General features: G+C 45.5%; 1 long non-coding RNA gene across 1 annotated transcript in view; it reads left to right on the top strand.

Moving 5' to 3' along the window:
* The first annotated feature begins 7,209 nt into the window (after window positions 1-7,209).
* LOC137374242 (uncharacterized) overlaps window positions 7,210-20,018 on the top strand; it is a 50,576-nt gene continuing 37,767 nt past the window's right edge. The window contains exon 1 of the long non-coding RNA XR_010975773.1: window positions 7,210-7,284. This is a non-coding gene — a long non-coding RNA (uncharacterized lncRNA). The remainder of the gene's footprint in view (window positions 7,285-20,018) is intronic.

The raw sequence follows: 20,018 nt of genomic DNA, 5'->3' as shown, positions 1-20,018 counted from the left end.
AACAAACTATAAAAACCCATCTGGCTCACGATGAATGTCCTTTCGGGAAGGAAATCTGCCATCCTTACTTGGTCCGGCCTACATGTGACTCCAGACCCACAGCAATGTGGTTGACTCTTAACTGCCCTCTGATATAGCCTAGCAAGTGAGTGTGGAGCACAGAATGAGTGGGGAACAGCGTGCTTCATTTAACTGAGTGCTAAAGTCAGGAACTTGCTGCAAATGGGATCTCTCTGCTCAGTATTTCTCAAGCTGTAACTTAGATTAACATTTAAAATTTGACTTAGAACCTTAAAACTGCAGAGGAAACTGCAAACTAATGAAGATACCTAGCGAACAGAAATTGCCTGGCAAAGGCAGTTAACTGTCAGTCAGCTGAAAGTGGTTACCTGAATAGGTGTTAATCACTGCAACAGGAAGCTGATTTGGCAGTTGGACCTTGGGTGTCACTGTCTATATAAGTAGACAATGTATGCTACTGCACAGAGGGTGTTTTGTTTACCTGAGTGTTAAAGTCAGGAATTTGGTGCAGAGGGGAAAGGAGATGTTAAGAAGCAAAAAGGGTATAATCATAATAATAAAAGCAAAATACTGCAGATGCTGGAAATCTGAAATAAAAACAAAAAGTGCTGGAAATACTCAGCAGGTCTGGCAGCATCTGTGGAGAGAGAAGCAGAGTTAACATTTCAGGTCAGTGACCTTTCATCAGAACTGGCAAAGGTTTGAAATGAAATAGGTTTTAAGCAAATAAAGCTAGGGTGGGGGAAAAGAGAACAAAAGGGAAGGTGGTATAGGACAGAGGGCAGGAGAGATTAACTGACAAGGAGGTCATGGAGCAAAGGCAAAGAGTGCGCTAATGGCGTGATGAAAGACAAAGCATTAGTGCAGAGAGGGTGTTAAATGACAGAATGAATAGCCCTAGCCAAAAGTGCACACATAACAAAAAAACAGTGGACAGGCACACGGTGAAAAAAAAATGAAGGATGAAGCAAACTAAAATAAAATAAAAATAATAAAAATAAATATAAAAAAGGGCCAGTCATGCTCTAAAATTATTGAACTCAATGTTCAGTCCGGTAGGCTGTATTTTGCTTAATCAGTAAATGAGGTGCTGTTCCTTGAGCTTGTGTTGATGTTCACTGGAACACTGCAGGGGGCCGTGTTCAAATGGCAAGCAGCAGGAAGCTCGGGGTCATGTTTTCGGGACTGAGCGGAGGTGTTCCGCAAAACAGTCACCCAATCTGTGATTAGTCTTCCCAATGTAGAGGAGACTGCATTGTGAGCAGTGAATACAGTATACTAAATTGGAAGAAGTAAAAGTAAATTGCTGCTTCACCTGAAAGAAGTGTTGGGTCCTTGGATAGTAGGGTATAATCATGCTGATGCTGGGGGGTGGGGGGAGGTGTGGAGGGTGGAGGGGAGAGGTGGGGGTATTCTGTAGGCCACTAATAGTGAGAGAGATAGAGGAGCAAATCTGCAGGGTAATCACAGAGATGTGCGAGAACTATAGAGTAGTGATATCGGGGGATTTTAATTACCCAAATATCGATTGGGAAAATGTTAGAGTAAAGGGTAAGGAGAAGGACCAATTTCTGAAATGAGTTCAGGAAAACTCCAGAAAGAGGCATAGCTGGATCTGCTTCTGCAGAATGAGGTGGGCCAAGTGGACCAAGTATCTGTGGAGGGGATCACGTGGGTAAGAGTGATCATTGTATCATAAGGTATCGGTTAATAATGAAGAGAAAGGAACAAACTAAAGTAAAACTTCTAAATCGAAAGATGGCTAACTTCAATGGAATGAGAGGGGATCCAGCCAAGGTAAAATGGAAACAAAGACTGACAGGAAATCTGTAATTGAACAATGGATAAGGACGTGTTTCAGGTACAGGCCAGGTACATTCCAACAAGGGTGAAAGGGAGGGGAACAAAAGCCAGGGCTCCTTGGATGACAATAGAGAATATGATGAAACAAATAAAGAGGGTGCTTGTCAGGTGAATTCTTCAAGCGAGAACCAGGCAACTGTAATAAGTTGAGAGGGGAAGTGAAGAGGAAAATAAGACTGATAAAGAGAGAATATGAGAATCGAATGACAGTTAAAATAAAAGAGAACCCAAAAATCTTCTACTGGCATGTAAATAATAATCGGGTAGTGAGAGATGGGGTGGGGTGTATTAGGGACAAAGAGGGTGATATATGCTTAGAGGAGGAGGGCAAGGCTAGAATACTTAATGAGTATTTTGTATGGGTGTTTACTAAGGAAGAGGATGCAGACAAAATATAGGTAGAAGGGGAGATGGTAGAGGTAATGGATGGGGTGAAATTGATAGGCAGGATGTACTGGAAAGACTGGCTATGCTTAGAGTGGATAAATCACCTGGTCCGGATGGCTTGCATCTCGGTTTGTTAAAGGAAGTGGGAGTGGAGATAACGGCAGGGGTTGTCATAATCTTCCAATTTCCCCAGATATGGAAGCGGTGCCAGATGATTGTAAGGATGTAAGGACATGCCTAGTAACTACAGGCCAGTCAGTTAACTTCAGTGATGGATAAGGTTTTGGAAACAATAATCAGGGAAAAATTAACAGGCACTTGAAGAGATTTGAGTTAATTAAGCAGAGCCAGCATGGATTTTTAATTAATAAATCTGGAATTAAAAGCTAGTCTAATGATGGCCATTGTCGATTGTTGTAAAAACCCATCTGGTTCACTAATGTCCTTTAGGGAAGGAAATCTGCTGTCCTGACCTGGTCTGGCCTACATGTGAGTCCAGACCCATCGCAATGTGGTTGACTCTTACATGCCTTCTGAAATGGCCTAGCAAGCCACTCAGTTGTACCTAACCGCTACGAAGTCAATAAAAAGGAACGAAACTGGACGGCCTGCCCAGTATCATCCTAGGCACCGGAAACGACAACGGCAAACCCAGCCTTGTCGACCCTGCAAAGTCCTCCTTACTAATATCTGGGGACTTGTGCCAAAGTTGGGAGAGCTCTCCCACAGACTAGTCAAACAACAGCCTGACATCGTCATACTCACGGAATTATACCTTACAGACAATGTCCCAGACACTGTCATCACCATCCCTGGGTATGTCCTATCCCACCGGCAGGACAGACCCACCAGAGGTGGTGGCACAGTTGTTATACAGTAGGAAGGGAGTTGCCCTGGGAGTCCTCAACATCGACCCCGGACCCCATGAAGTCACATGGCATCAGGTCAAACATGGGCAAGGTAACCTCCTACTGATTACCACCTACCGCCCTCCCTCAGCTGATGACTCAGTACTCCTCCATGTTGAACAGCACTTGGAGGAAGTACTGCGGGTGGCAAGGGCACAAAATGTACTCTGGGTGGGGGACTTCAATGTCCTTCACCAAGAGTGGCTCGGTAGCATCATTACTGACCGAGCTGGCCGAGTCCTAGAGGACATAGCTGCCAGACTGGGTCTGCGACAGGTGGTGGGGGAACCAACACGAGGGAAAAATATACTTCTGAAGCAGCTGCGGCAGGCAGATTGGTGAGGACGAGGTCAAGTATGTTTTTCCCTCGTGTTGATTCCCCCACCACCTGCCGCAGATGCTTCTGTCCATGACAGTATTGGTAGGAGTGACCACCGCACAGTCCTTGTGGAGACAAGGTCCCGCCTTCACATTGAGGATACCGTCCATCGTGTTGTGTGGCACTATCACCGTGCTAAATATAAACTTCGAACAGATCTAGCAATGCAAAACTGGGCATCCATGAGGCACTGTGGGCCATCAGCAGCAGCAGAATTGTACTCAACCACAATCTGTAACCTCATGGCCCGGCATATCCCGCACTCTACCCTTACCATCAAGCCAGGAGACCAACCCTGGTTCAATGAAGAGTGCAGGAGGGCATGCCAGGAGCTGCACCAGGCATACCTCAAAATGAGGTGTCAACCTGGTGAAGCTACAACACAGGACTATCTGCGTGCCAAACTGCGTAAGCAGCATGCGATCGACAGAGCTAAGCGATCCCACAACCAATGGATCAGATCTAAGCTCTGCAGTCCTGCGACATCCAGCCGTGAATGGTGGTGGACAATTAAACAACTAACTGGAGGATGTGGCTCCACAAATATCCCCATCCTCAATGATGGGGGAGCCCAGCACATCAGTGCGGAAGATAAGGCTGAAGCATTTGCAACAATCTTCAGCCAGAAGTGCCGAGTTGATGATCCATCTCGGCCTCCTCCTGAAGTCCCCAGCATCACAGATGCCAGACTTCAGCCAATTCGATTCACTCCGCGTGATATCAAGAAATGACTGAAGGCACTGGATATCTCAAAAGCTATGGGCCCTGACAATATTCCGGCAATAGTACTGAAGACCTGTGCTCCAGAACTTGCCGTGCCCCTAGCCAAGCTGTTCCAGTACAGCTACAACACTGGCATCTAACCTGCAATGTGGAAAATTGCCCAGATATGTCCTGTACACAAAAAGCAGGACAGGTCCAACCCGGCCAATTACCGCCCCATCAGCCTACTCTCAATCATCAGTAAAGTGATGGAAAGTGTCATCAACAGTGCCATCAAGCGACACTTGCTTAGCAATAACCTGCTCAGTGACGCTCAGTTTGGGTTCCACCAGGGCCACTCAGCTCCTGACCTCATTACAGCCTTGGTTCAAACATGGACAAAAGACCTGAACTCAAGAGGTGAGGTGAGAGTGACTGTCCTTGACATCAAGGCAGCATTTGACCGAGTATGGCATCAAGGAGCCCTAGCAAAACTGAGGTCAATGGGAATCAGGGGTAAAACCCTCCGCTGGCTGGAGTCATACCTAGCACAAAGGAAGATGGTTGTGGTTGTTGGAGGTCAATCATCTGAGCTCCACGACATCACTGCAGGATTTCCTTAAGGTAGTGTCCTAGGCCCAACCATCTTCAGCTGCTTCATCAATGACCTTCCTTCAATCATAAGGTCAGAAGTGGGGATGTTTGCTGATGATTGCACAATGTTCAGCACCATTCGTGACTCCTCAGATACTGAAGCAGTCCGTGTAGAAATGCAGCAAGACCTGGACAATATCCAGGCTTGGGCTGATAAGTGGCAAGTAACATTCGCGCCACACAAGTGCCAGGCAATGACCATCTCTAACAAGAGAGAATCTAATCATCTCCCCTTGACATTCAACGGCATTACCATCACTGAATCCCCCACTATCAACATCCTAGGGGCTACCATTGACCAGAAACTGAACTGGAGTAGCCATATAAATACCGTGGCTCCAAGAGCAGGTCAGAGCCTAGGAATCCTGAGGCAAGTAACTCACCTCCTGACTCCCCAAATCCTGTCCACCATCTACAAGGCACAAGTCAGGAGTGTGACGGAATACTCTCCACTTGCCTGGATGGGTGCAGCTCCAACAACATTCAAGAAGCTCGACACCATCCAGGACAAAGCAGCCCACTTGATTGGCACCCCATCTACAAACATTCACTCCCTCCACCACCGACGCACAGTGGCAGCAGTGTGTACCATCTATAAGATGCACTGCAGCAATGCACCAAGGCTCCTTAGACAGCACCTTCCAAACCTGCGACCTCTGCCAACTAGAAGGACAAGGGCAGCAAATACATGGGAACACCTGCAAGTTCCCCTCCAAGTCACACACCATCCTGACTTGGAACTATATCGCCGTTCCTTCACTGTCGCTGGGTCAAAATCCTGGAACTCCCTTCCTAACAGCACTGTGGGTATACCTACCCCAAATGGACTGCAGCGGTTCAAGAAGTCAGCTCACCACCAGCTTCTCAAGGGCAATTAGGGATGGGCAATAAATGCTGGCCTGGCCAGTGATTCCTACATCCCATGAATGAATAAATAAAAAAAAAATTTGCAAAATGCAGATCATGCTTGACTAATCTAATTGAATTTTTTGATGAAGTAACAGAGAAGGCTGATGAAGGGAAAGCAATTTATGTTGTCTGTATGGATTTTAAGAAAGTGTGTGCTTAAGTACCACATAAAAGGCTGGTTAACAAAATTGACTTTCATGGAATAAAAGGGTCAGTATCAGCTTGGATTAATAATGGCTTAAGGACAGAAAACAGCAAGTCATGATAAATGGTGTTTTTTTCAGACTGGAAGATGGCAGACAGTGGTGCTCCCCAAGGGTCAGGGCTAGGACCACTGTTTTATTTGATATATATAAATAACTTGGATATTGGAATTTCAAAATTTGCCAATGATACCAAACTTGGAGGTGTGGCAGACAGTGAGGATGATACCAATTGACTGCAGCAGAACATAGATAAGCCAGCAGAATGGGCAGTCACATGGCAGATGGAATTTACAGAGTAGTAAGAGGTGATGCCTTTTGGCAGAAGGGAAAGGCAATAAAAACTAAACAGCACAGTTCTAAAGAGGGTACAGGGACAGAGGGACCTGGAAGCGCATGTGCATAGACCTTTGAAGGTGGCAGGTTAAATTGAGAGAGTAGGCAGTAAAGTATATGGGATTTTGGGCTTCATGAATAGAGGTATTGAGTACGAAAGCAGGGAAGTTATACTGAACCTTCATAAAGCTCTGGTTAGGCCACAAGTAGAGTATTGCATCCAGTTCTCATCACCACACTTCAGGAAGGATGTGAGGGTGCAGAGGAGATTTACCAGAATGATTCCAGGGATGAGGGATTTTAGCTACAAGGTTAGGTTGGAGATGCTGGGATTGTTCTCCTGGAGCAAAGGGGATTGAGGGGAGATTTGATAGAGATGTACAGATTATGACAGGTTTAGACAAGGTCGACAAAGAAAAGCTGTCCCATTAGCTGATTTTACAAGGACTAGGGGACACAGATTTAGATGCAGGGGGTATGTGAGGAAGAACTTTTTTACGCAGCGAGTGGTAATGACCTGGAACTCGTTGCCTACGAGGGTGGTAGAAGCAGAGACAATGAATGATTTCAAACGGAAATTGGATGGACACTTGGGGGAAATAAACTTGCAGAGCTACAGAGATAAAGTGGGGAATGGGACTGATTGGATTTCTCTACATAGAGTCGACATGGACTGGCTTCCTTCTGTGCTGTAATGACGCTATGACTGTTTATTTTACCTCCAGCAGCTGGTGTGTGTTCTTCTGTCTCCAGCTCGGAGACTGTAACTTGCTATTACTTAACTTTCCTAAATTAGTAACTAGTTAACTAATCAAATAAATAAGTAAGAATAGAGAGACATGGCAGGGCAGGTGATGTGCTGTAACGGCAACATGTGGTAATCTGTGGGAATGCATTGCAGTCCCGGACAACCATATCTGCGGTAAGTGTCTGCAGCTTGAGCAACTTCGACTCAGAGTCCTGGCGAATTGTATAGCTAGGCCTGTGGTTAGGGCTTTAAACTAAAAGTAAGGGGGTGGGCTCAGGTGAAGGGAGATTTAGAAATCTAAAGACAAAAGTCGAGGCAATACAACAGTGTAACGATTTGGATAAAGACAAGCAGAGTGGGACAGGAAGGGACAGAAAGTTTAACAGTAATAGTGCATCAATGAATATGATCCATACAATGAACAGCATTTTAAAAAAAAAATTAAAGGCTCTTTATGTGAATGCATGAGCCATTTGCAATAAGATAGATGAACTAGCGGCACAAATAGGAATCAATGGTTTACATCTAATCGCCATCACAGAGACATGGTTATAAAGTGACCAAGGTTTGGAAATAAATAATCCAGGTTACACAACTTCTTGAAAAGACAGGCAGAATGGAAAAGGAGGAAGATCAGCCCTGATAGTAAAGGATGACATAACAACAGTAGTGAGAAAGGATCTTGGTTCAGAAGATCAGGGAGCAGAATCAGAATGGGTGGTGATTGGGAATATAGAGGATCAGAAAACACTGGTGGGAGTGGGTTTTAGGCCCATGATGTTAGCCAAAGCATTAAGCAAAAAATAATTGGAGCATGTAACAAAGCCAATGCAATAATTGTGGGGGACTTTCATCTTCCTATAGACTGGACAAATCAAATTGGCAAAGGTAGTTTGGAAGTTGAATTTGTAGAATGCTTTTGCGACAATTTCCTGGAAGAATACATTGTGGAACCAACTAAGGATAAAGCTAGTATTGTGCAATGAGGCACATTTAATTAGTCATCTTTCAGTGAAAGATCCTCTGGGAAAAAGTGATCATAATACAATTGAATTCCAGAAGATCAGTAATGATTGTATTGAAGGGTGGAGCAGGTTCAAGGTATAATATGGTGTACTCCTGCTCCTATGCTTATGTTCCTATGCAAGCAACTCAGTGTATTGTCAAGCTAGGCCACCAATGCCAAGAATGAGGCAATTAATTTTGCCATGAACATTGATTTTAAACTGTTATTAGAGTGAAGAAAGGACTTGTTAAACAGATCAACTGTGGCTGGAAAAGACATTTGCATATTAATAGACAGTGTTTGGAAGGACAAAGCAGCCATTCCCTGACTCATTTGACCCACAATGGACTTTTGATCACCAGACATTGAAGGTGGGGGAGCTCGCATTCCAGGTTGACTGCTAAGATAGCCGAATACACAAAACGGGCATGGTCAAACCAGCTAGTCACATGACTAACCTGCTGGGCAACCTGAGTTTTTGAATTTGTACAAGCAATTTAGGCAGAGTGTCTGCTCCTGGACTGAGAAGATCTCTCTCCTGTCTGCTCCCATCTCTTTCTCACAAGCCTCTGAATCCACTGAAGACACATGAACTCCAAGAGAGAAAAGTCTTCTACAGGTTTAAGAAGAATACTCCAATGAAAAGTAAGATCTATCTACAATCAAGGACTCTACTATGTGCTTGAAGAACCATAACAACAATTCTTCAGATATTGCCTCAAATTTTTCCACTTTATTTTTCTTCTGTGCTTTTCTGTCTCTATTTGCATGCGTGTTTCGCATATGCATGCTAGAGTGGGTGCATCATGCATCCGTAGGTGTTAACCAAATTACTGTTTAAGTTTAATAATTTTCAACTTTTCTTCTTTAAACTTAAGAAAACCTGTTTGTGCTGGTTTCTTTGCCTTATAATTGGAAAGAGGTGAAGAAGGATTCACTAAGGCGGAAATAATAACATGGTGGGCTGAATTCTACCGGCCCCTTGATGCTGTGGGCTGTGGGCCGCGGTGTGGGGGCTGGTAAAATGCTGCGGGGAGAGGCCTGCCTCGACTCGCAATGTTGAGAAGGGCCCACCGCATATTACTGAAGGTGGCGGGACCGCGGTACGGCCCCCCCCGCCGTCTAACGGCGGGCCCTTCATCAGCATATTTAAATTAATATTTAAAATATGTAAATAAACTTAGCTGCAGGCGACTGCCGTCCCATGCTGATTTTATGGCCTCCATTCAGTCTTCACGTGCCTTCGGAACTCTGTACGGAGTTCCGGGCGAGAACCTTTCAGGGCGGGAGGGGTGGAGGAGCGGGGAAATCAATTTTTATTGGATGTGGGGATGGTGGGAAGGGGTTGGAGGGCAAAAGATTGAAGGTTGTTCGGCTATTTGATGGTCATTTTATTGCCTAGAATGACCATTGTGGGGGGCGGGGGCAGTGTTGGGGAAGGGCCTCCATCACTTATTTTTATATGTAATACAAATCATTTCTATCTCCCCTATAAAAATTATACTTATTTGTAACAACCTAAAGCCTTTTAAAAATGGCGCTGGCGCCTGCGAAGTGGCACCAGACGCCGTTGCTGGGGATGCAAAGGCCGCCCCCTCTACGTCATCATGGGTGGCCACTCCACCCCCTCTATTTAAATGAGCCCCTGCACACAATATCATGGGGGCTCAGGGACGGCGCATTCGCGGGGGATGCACGCGAACTGCGGCACATTCATAAAATTCAGTCCGGTCTGTTTAAAATTAAACCCTGTTACGGTAAGACCAGGTGAAGGCTGAATGAGAACCGTAGACCTCTTCTCACCTGGTCATAACAGTATCAAAACCTCTATGGAAAAACTATCACCACAGAGATTGCAGCAGTTCTAGAAGGCTCACCACCACCCTCTCAAGGCCAATTAGTGATGGGCAATAAATGCTGGCCTTGCCAGCGATGCCCACAATCTGTGAATGAATAAATAATTAAAGGACAGATGCATTGTGCGATGTGATATTTTGGCTCATTTGGTAGTACTCTTAGTTTTGAATTGGAAGCTCATAGGTTCAAGTCCCATTGTGGAGGTTGAGTACTCACTCTAGGCTTGATACTTTAGCATGGTACTGCTGCTTTGTCAGATGTGCTAGGCCCTTGTGTAGAAGGCAAGAGAGTTCCTCTGATACGATCATCAATAGTTTGCCCTTAACTAACACAGCTTATGATCAATGCTTTGTGTGAGCTATCAGCGGTTTGGAATGCTGTTGCTGTCTTTGTGTCTTTGTCCACATAACAATTGGTCCAAATGTCATTCATCATGCAGGAGTACTATGAGGAGCCATGGATTTACAAGCATCTGCCAATCTAGAGTCAAATGTCCTTCATTTATCACAAATATCACAATCGTGATAGGATGTGCCTATTTCCAGCAATTACACTTTGTGATCTTAAAGGAACAGACCAACTCCACTTATCAGCTAAATAACAAATTGTGCATTACCTGGTATAACATTCCTATGATCATTAAACAACATTGGCAAAAGGTTCTCCCAGTCAGCTGCCATAACTTTAGTGGAAGATTGGTGGAAATCCAGTTTACAGACCTATCAGTTTATAAATCATCTGGCAAAGTTATGGGAGCAACTGGGGAAAACTTTTCAGCAAATTCCCACTGCCTCTCTTCTGACTCAGTGTGAGCAAGGGTTGATCTTCAAATGGTCCCCTAAATCATTCCTTGCATGATTATGTACTTTTGAAATGCAGACAAAGGCCATTCTGAATCCTCAATAGGTCAAAACAGAAATGGTTTTGGGCTTTTATTTTAAGAATTGAGTATCAATCATGGAAGATCAAGGTAGCACCTTTATCCAAGTCCCAAACTGGAAAGGGGACAGTCCAGGATTCAGGTAGGGGGAGAGACCATAGCTTCATCTCTGATTTTAAGCTTTTCTACTTGTAAAAATTCCTTGACACTCAGTAACTGTAGGAACTGAGGATTGGCGGGTTCTGTTTCTGTACTTGCCAGCCTGTGATTTCTTGTCCATTCACAAGAAATGGAGGGAAAATTGCAGGCATAAGGTGCAGAAGCAGAAAACTTCCAGCAATGTCTCTGCATCACGAGAAGTGTGAAAGATGGAACTTCTGTTTTAAAAGACAGACTTCCGGTCCTCAGTATTAACTGGGAGATGCGTTGGGAGTGCCGGTGATTGGGGGGTGATGGGATGTCAGATATCGTGCAGGAAACTCTGAAGTAAGTTCAGCGCCTCTGTCAATGGCTTTTTAATGCAGCTCAAAACCATTTGGACTTCTGGGTTTCCCATTTAATCAGCAGCAGCAAGCATGATGACAGCCCAGATGATGTGATCTCAACTCCAGTAGTTAAAGAGCCAATCCAAAGATACAATCCACAGGAATCAGGATGCTTAAAGGCTGTGCCCCACTTTAATAATAAAGCTGACTCTGTCACATCATTCCTCACACCCATTAACTTTGCATGCCGTTCCATCCTCTCTATGCCCTTCCTCACAGTCCCATCTATCCATCCACCACTTCCCTTCACCCTATTCTTTATGTAATTTCATACCTCTCCCTCGTAGTCACCCTTATTAAATGCACTCCATCCATCAGGTGAACACATGCCATTTACACTCACTCATGGGTCTGTTCTTTCTCTCGTTGCAGGGGAAGAGCTTAGAGCATGAAGAAGAGAGGGAGAACCGGAGGTGGTGCTGCATGCATTTCCCAACTTACAAGTGCAGAGAATGAGGCACTGGGGGGAAAGCAATGGAATCTCTTGGTGCTTGCCCATCAGAGATGGGGACCTCCCAATTGCCTGGTGACACACTTAAATATCCAACCACCCACATGCCACACACCCTCAGTCATGTTAATTTGATTTCAACAGTGAGTGATTATACCTTAACATTCTTATCTTGCCACTGCTCATTAATGGCTTTTATCTCTCATAGGGCCTTCAAACATGCAGCAATGATGGCTGGAGGCCACAAATGATGATTCCTCAGAGCAGCTGTACCATCCCATGACTCATGCTTACCATGCACCAGCTCAGATACTCGCACTTCGGTGAGACCAGGAAGAGAATAGTTGGGATTTCATCTGATGACTCAAACTTCAAAAGTGGGCAAGAGCAGATGGTGGTGACAGGGACAGCAGTGGAGAGTTGATGTTGGAGGGTGCAGTTCTCTCCAGGCTCTGCTGAACTCGACACAGATGCTATCCCCTGGGTCATCGATGAACAGGGGAATCATTAAGCAGCAGCAGAGAATGTGTGATGTACTGACAGGCCTTCCAAAGCACACCGTCCACGATTAAAGCATGAGTGCATTGATGTTGCATGGCATTGTGATGATGTCTTCTTGCATGGGTAGTGTGGCCAATGGTATGGCATATTCACCCACATCATACTACATCCAAACATGGCAATCACATGAGTCCATCAAGGCCTTGAGTAAGGGCTTGCAGACTCTGGATGCCAACTTAAATAGGATGACAGATGCCTCAGCCTTGAAGCTCAACATTGATCTCTAGCAAAGTTCTCTCCAGCACGGAGGTAGCCATGAAGGGTGGCAGTGAAAAGGGATGATGGCGAAGTGGGGAATTTGCTCAAATCATTTCCATTTCTTGCCTGTTGCCCACCACCGTCCCCCACCCCCCCAGTCAGTTTCCGACATTCTGTCCCGTGACCTGATGGCCAAGTCTGCCCCTGTACAGGTGCAGATGGAGCAATCGTTGGTGGGGCCCTCATGAGCTCCAAAACCCATAGGATGTCAGCCAAGAGCATCTCAACAGTCAGAGCAGGGATGTGAACAGCCTGTCTTTACCTCTGCCCAAGCCACAGGGGTTGCATCAAGTCGGAATGGTAGGAAAAGAAGAGTAAAGATCTGTAGTCGCACACTTGAGTGTGTGAGGAAATGTTATGTTGCTACGTTTCTGCTCTTTACTTGAAGCACGTAAATGTTATTGTTTTGCACCAGTTTCCCATCTTATCCATTCTTAGTTGTGGCTGGCAAGTGGCCTTTTGTGTTTGATGATGAATGGATAGATATGAATTGCTGGTGACCAATGGAGGGATGTGAAAGGGGTGATTTGTTCTGTTACTGGCATTGGGGGCAGGTTGAGGGGGAGATGGGTGGTTGTTGGTGGAAAAGTAGCTGTGTCTATGTGGTAGTGACATGGATCCACCGGTGCAGCCTAAGTGAACCTTGCAATAATCAGGGCATCCCTGGCATCCCGGGCAGCAATGTGAGCAGCTGGTGGTGCATTGTGTCATCATCTTTCTCCTCCTTGCCTTCCTCTTTCTCCTCCTTGGAATCCTCCAAAGTGGCTCTGTGCTCAGTGTTTTGTCCTCCTGCAGGTCCAAACTTCACTGCTGTGTAATGTTAACACACACTGACCATTCGGGAGACCCTGGTTGCTGCGTATTGAAGGGCGCCTCCAGATCTGTCCAGGCACCTGTAGCACATCTTCATCATGCTGATGGCTTTCTGGATGACATATCTGGTGTGAATGCAGTATTCCTGGGCCTCATTCCTTGGGTTTCTCAGAGGTGCCATCAGCCACATTTTAAAGGGTATCTCTTGTCTCCAAGCAGCCAGCCAGTAACTCTGCTTCCAGATGTGAAGAGGTTTTGGAGGATGGACTGCTGAAGAACAAAAGCATCATGGCAACCACCAGGAATCTTGCGCACAGCTGTATATCCCCCAGGGATCTATCTTTGGCTCCCTCCTATTTCTCGTCTACTTGCTGTCCCTCAGCGACATTATTCGATAGCACAGCATTAGTTTTCACATGTCGTTTGACGACACCCAGTTCTACCACACCACCACTTCTCTCGACTACTCCACTGTTGCTAAATTATCTGCTTATCTGACATCCAGTACTGGATGAGCAGAAATTTCCTCCAATTAAATACTGGGAAGACTGAAACCTTTTTTTTCAGTCCCTACTCCAATCTCCATTCCCTAGCTCTCGACTCCATGCCTCTTTCTGGCAACAGTCTGAGATTAAGCCAATCTATTCGTAACCTTGGTGTCATATTTGACCCTGAGATGAGCTTCCGACCTCATATTGGTGCCACCACTAAGATTGTTTATTTTCACCTCCATAACGTCGACCAACTTTGTCCCTGTCCAACTAATCTGCTACTGAAACCATCATTCATGCCTTTGTTACCTCTAGACTTGACAATTCCAATGAACTCCTGGCTGGTCTCCCACATTCTACCCTCTGTTAAACCTGAGATCATCCAAAACTCTGCTGCTCATGTCTTAACTCGCATCCCTTTCAGTCCTGTGCTTGCTGGCCTACATTGGCTCCTGGTCAAACAATGCCTTCAGTTTAAAATGTTCATCCTTGTTTTCAAATCCCTCCATAGCCTCATCCCTCCCTATCTCTGTAATCTCCTCCAGCCACACAACCCTCCAAGATATCTGTGCTGCTCTAATTCTGGCCACTTGTGCATCCCTAATTTTAATCACTCCACCATTGGTGGCCACGCCTTCAGTTGCCTAGGTCCTAAACTCTGGAATTCTCTCCCTACACCTCTCCCCCTTTCCACCTCTCTTTCCTCAATTAAGACACTCCTTAAAACCTACTGCTTCGACCAAACTTTTGGTCATCTGACCTAATATCTCCTTTTGTGGCTCGGTGTCATACTTTGTTTCATAATGCTCCTGTGACGCACCTTGGGAGGCTTTAATATATTAAAGACACTATATAAATGTAAGTTGTTGTTGCTATAAAGATCTGTTTGCGGTTGCACATCAGTGCACTAGTTGATGGAATGGAAACCCTTGTGGTTGATATTTCCTGGGTGACCTAGGGTGCCCTGGTTGTCACATATGTGCAGTTAATGACATCCTGCACCTATGAGAAGACAGCCACAGACGCAAACCTGAGTGCCCGCTCATTCTGGTTGGCGTTATCACGGGGAAAGTTGACAAGTTGGGCGGCCCTGCCAAACAAGCCATCAGCCATTCACATGTATTGGAGGGTTGACGACTGCAAGATCCTGCAAATGTCTCTGGCAGAAGCCTTGGAAGGATCCAGAGGCAAACACTGTTGAGGGCAGTGGTGACTTTGACAGCCACTGATAAAGCATGCACAGCAGGCCCAGCTGGCAGCAGGTCTTATTCCAGCAGGTTACAAATGTCTGCCACCACTTGACTCGACACACTGAGCCTCCAGAGGTACTGGTGTTCCGACATGTCAAGGAAGCTTCTCCCATGTCTGTATACCCTGAGTAGTGGGCATAGACTCCTACGAGCTACACCTCTCTGCTGCTTCCTTTTCTTCTGTCGAGCTACAAATCTGTGACCAGCAGGCTGCTGCTGCTGTTACTGATCATCTTGGTCCTCATCTGAGGTCCAATCTAAGGCAGCATAAGCGGCACCCATCCTGATCTGATAAAGCAAACCTTCAATATCTATATGAAACCTCCAAAGTGTAGAAAGTAAACTCTCAGCAGAGGTACTGTGAAGAAACCCTTTCCCACTAGCAGGTATGAAAGCCACTGTCAGTGCTGAGTATATAGTGCCATATTTCCCTTAGATTGATTAGCCCCCTCAATTGCCGCTGTGTTCTCACCTTGCTTTCACTGGCAAGTTTCAGGAAGGTCAGCAACCCATGGATCACCCGTTAAAGTGAAAAATCTATGTCAATATTGCTCTAGTTGAGCAATTAACAAATGTTAATTGCCAACCGCACCCCCTCCTCCCCCAACCCTCCCAAGGGTGTTGCTCATGAACAGGCTGACACACTGGAGCGAAACCCGGAAATCGACGGCTTGGAGCTGGCTCCCTGAGAGCTGTCAATTTCACCAGCTTTAACCCCCACCCCTTACCTGCTCCCAAATCCATGCACTCATCCATGTTAAAAATCCTCCTGAACTCAGGATTTCAGTTTCGAAATTTCCAAATGCATGCCTCAACAACCAAATAATCCAATCCAAGGCTGGATGATAACTTATATTGTGCAAGCATGACTCCATGAGCCAATAATGTTGTACCAATCTTTATGCTAAATTGACGAGACTTCACTCATAGGTGAGCATAGGGAAATAATTTCAGGTCTGCCGCTTTGAAGGAATCTGGCTGACAGATCTAGATACTGAGCATGTCTGCATTAAAACAGTCATTTTTTTATTTCTCAGTCAATTGAATCAGACTTGAACATGTTCTTAACCGTAGTGAACAGGTAACTTCATCCTCATGTCGCTGATGGAATATTAAAGTATTTCCAGACAATTTTGAGGAATAAAGAATTGAAAGATCCTTATATTGGGACTGTTGGCTAGTTGGATTGTTGGGGCTTCAGACAGTTTTGTTTGTGATCACCATCCATTGTCCCATATTTGGCTTCACAGGTAACCCCACACAGTTGTTATATCATACTTCTGGGGTCAAGGGCAGTATTCACACAAATGGTGACAGTGAAAGAAACTGGAAAATCTATTCTCTCAGGAAGTGCATAAAAAGTGGATATCTAAAGACAGCACATATGTGCATATATATGACAATAATTCATTCAACACAGTTAACACTGGGATCTCAATTCTTATTATGGCTTTTGCTCATATTTCTACAAAAATAGATGAGATTACCTTAATATCAACATTTGGAAAATAGGAGAAGAAATTGGACCTCATTAACTCTGCTTTTTTTGGGCATAAAATGGAAGAAACAATGATTAATTTCATAGAACTATGTCCAGTTCTTCAAGAGTGCCTGAAATACGTCCACTCCCATCTTTTCTTTATTCATTCATGGGATGTGGGTGTCACTGGCTAGGTCAGCATTTATTGCTCATCCCTAATTGCCCTTGAGAATGTGGTGGTGAGCTGCCTTCTTGAACCGTTGCAGTCCATGTGAGATAGGTACACCCACAGTGCTGTTAGGAAGGGAGTTCAAGAATTTTGACCCAGCGACAGTGAAGGAACAGTGATGCAGTTGCAAGTCAGGATGGTGTGTGGCTTGGAGGGGAACTTGCAGGTGGTGGTGTTCCCATGCATTTGCTGCTCTTGTCCTTCTAGGTGGTAGAGGTCGTGGGTTTGGAAGGTGCTGTCCACGGAGCCTTGGTGCATTGCTGCAGTGCATCTTGTAGATGGTACACACTGCTGCCACTGTGCGTCGGTAGTGGAGGGAGTGAATGTTTGTGCATGAGGTGCCAATCAAGCGGGCTGCTTTGTCCTGGATGGTGTCGAGCTTCTTGAGTGTTGTTGGAGCTGCACCCATTGGGTTGGGTTGGGCAACTTGGCAATATGTTAATGAGGGGCCTATTGCATGTTTCAAGGTCCTTTTCAAAATTGGGCAGCACCGAGCAGGGAATGGGCCAGGCCTGCTGCATACACTGAAGCCTAACCAGACAACAAATAGATAATCACCTTAGGCAAACCAGTTGGCACAAACTGTGCGCCAATAAACTGGTGAGACAGGTGACAGGTGCCCACATAAATATGCTGCCAAGGCTCAAGGTCCAATTTTGGGTGAGCCTTGGCCTCTCGTTCATTGCTCCATGTGTGCTGACCATTTCAGGCCGGAAAACAGGACTACACAAATGTTTAGGCTATGTACACACTGCTGCCACTGTGCGTCGGTAGTGGAGAGAGTGAATGATTGTGCATGAAGTACCATGCAGCAAAGCCAACTGCATTTCCTGTTCTTACAGCAGAATGAGTTGTAAACTGTACCTGAATATTTGACTGAAACAGTTTACTTTATCATACATATCTCAATCATTTGTGTTTTCGACTCCATTTTCTTCCTCTTTGTAATTTTGCATACAGATTTTAAACCTGCAGCATAGTTCCATTTCACTGTCCAAGGTACAAGTGTAACAATTTTCATCAGTGATGTCTTTTTATCACATAGGATCTCTGGATCCTTCATTCATATGTGTATTCAATCAGAAGATAGCTTAGATTCCCAGAATCTTACAACTCAAAAGGAGACCATTTGTCCCATCATGTCAGTGCTGGCTCTTTAAAAGAGCTATCCAATTAGTCCCACTCCCTTGTTTTCCCCAGATCCTATAATTTTTTCTCCTTCAAATATTTACCTAGTTCCCTTCTAAAAGTCACTATTGAATCTACATCCACCACCCTGTCAGGTAGTGCATTCCAAAGCATAACAACTCACTGCATTAACATTTTTTCACTTCATCTCACCTCTGGCTCGTTTGCTTGTTACCTTAAACGTCCTCTGGTTATTGACACTCCCACCAGTGCAAACAATCCATCTTTATTTGCTCTATCAAAACCCTTCATGATTTTGAACACATCTATTAAATCTCCCCTTTAGCTTGGCCTTGATCATGTCAGAAAATTAATTAACTTAAATTGAAAAATGCTGCAAGTACAAATTTTCTTTCTATCTTCATTAAAAACAATATAGAAATGTTATATAATGAAATATTACACAAACCAGCAATGAGAACATAACGGATTAGTATTGTCCTGTGATGTGTCACCATGTGTCAGCATGATTTAAACTCGCATTATACAGAGGAAATTGTATCAAGTAGACAAAACATTATTACATTAAAATTAAAACTGTTGGCAATATTAAAGAATTAAAGTCGTGGAGAAGCAGAGGCTTAGTATTATTAGAAAATAGAGCTTTAAAATATAATTAATTGGCACCATTTGTGCTGTCTCAGATACATGGGCCAGAATTTTATGCCACCTCAGTGAGGCAGATGGTGGCGGGGTGGGGGGTGGTGGCATAAAATGGAGTGGGAGTCTCCGGGAGGCCTTCCCGACCCACTCCTGCCTCCGCCCCACTTTACGTAGGGTGGTGGGAGGGGGGGGGGGGGGCGGCGGGCAGAAAACGGGCTGCCCGCCCCAGGCCAATCAAGGCCCTTAAGTTGCCAATTAACGGCCACGTAAGGGCCTTCACCCACCTCCATGGGGATTTTACCCATGGCAAGCGGGTGTCCTGGAGCCGGAAAAGGCCACCTGGGTGAAAGCTGTCAGCCTCTCCGCGCCCCAGGGTGGGGGGGGGGCCTTGACCCTGTACCCGCTTCTCCAACCACACCCAGGTCCCAAGACACTTCCCCCTTCCCCCCAAACGACCACCCTTGCCTCGCCGGGGCACGACCGATTACCCCCGGCAAGGCAACCCAAACTTACCTGCAGTCCTGGCTCCATGTCCTTGGCTGGGCTGCTGTCCCAGCAGTAGCCATCCATTCCTGTATTTTTATGGGGAAGGGGGGAAGGGGTCAACTCTGCATGATTTGTATGGAGAGATGGGGGAAAGGGTCAACTCTGCATGATTTGTATGGAGAAGTGTGGGAAAGGGACAACTCTGCATGATTTGTATGGAGAAGTGGGGGAAGGGTCAACTCTGCAAGATTTGTATGGAGAAGTGTGGGAAGGGGTCAACTCTGCATGATTTGTATGGAGAAGTGTGGGAAGGGGTCAACTCTGCATGATTTGTATGGAGAAGTGTGGGAAGGGGTCAACTCTGCATGATTTGTATGGGGAAGTGGAGGAAAGGGTCAACTCTGCATGATTTGTATGGAGAAGTGTGGGAAGGGGTCAACTCTGCATGATTTGTATGGAGAAGTGTGGGAAGGGGTCAACTCTGCACGATTTGCATGTGGGGGGAAGGGGTCAACTCTGCACGATTTGCATGGGGAAGGGGGTATGGGGTCAACTCTGCATGATTTGTATGGAGAAGTAGGGGAAGGGGTCAACTCTGCATGATTTGTATGGAGAAGTGGGGGAAGGGGTCAACTCTGCACGATTTGCATGGGGAAGGGGAGAAGGGGTCAACTCTGCATGATTTGTATGGAGAAGTGTGGGAAGGGGTCAATTCTGCATGATTTGTATGGAGAAGTAGGGGAAGGGGTCAACAATGCACGATTTGTATGGAGAAGTGGGGGAAAGGGTCAACTCTGCATGATTTGTATG

This window comes from Heterodontus francisci, chromosome 10, assembly GCF_036365525.1.
Source record: "Heterodontus francisci isolate sHetFra1 chromosome 10, sHetFra1.hap1, whole genome shotgun sequence".
NCBI classification, from domain to species: Eukaryota; Metazoa; Chordata; class Chondrichthyes; order Heterodontiformes; family Heterodontidae; genus Heterodontus; species Heterodontus francisci.
The sequence above is the reverse complement of the archived record's forward strand: the minus strand, read 5'-3'. Positions and strand labels throughout refer to the sequence as shown.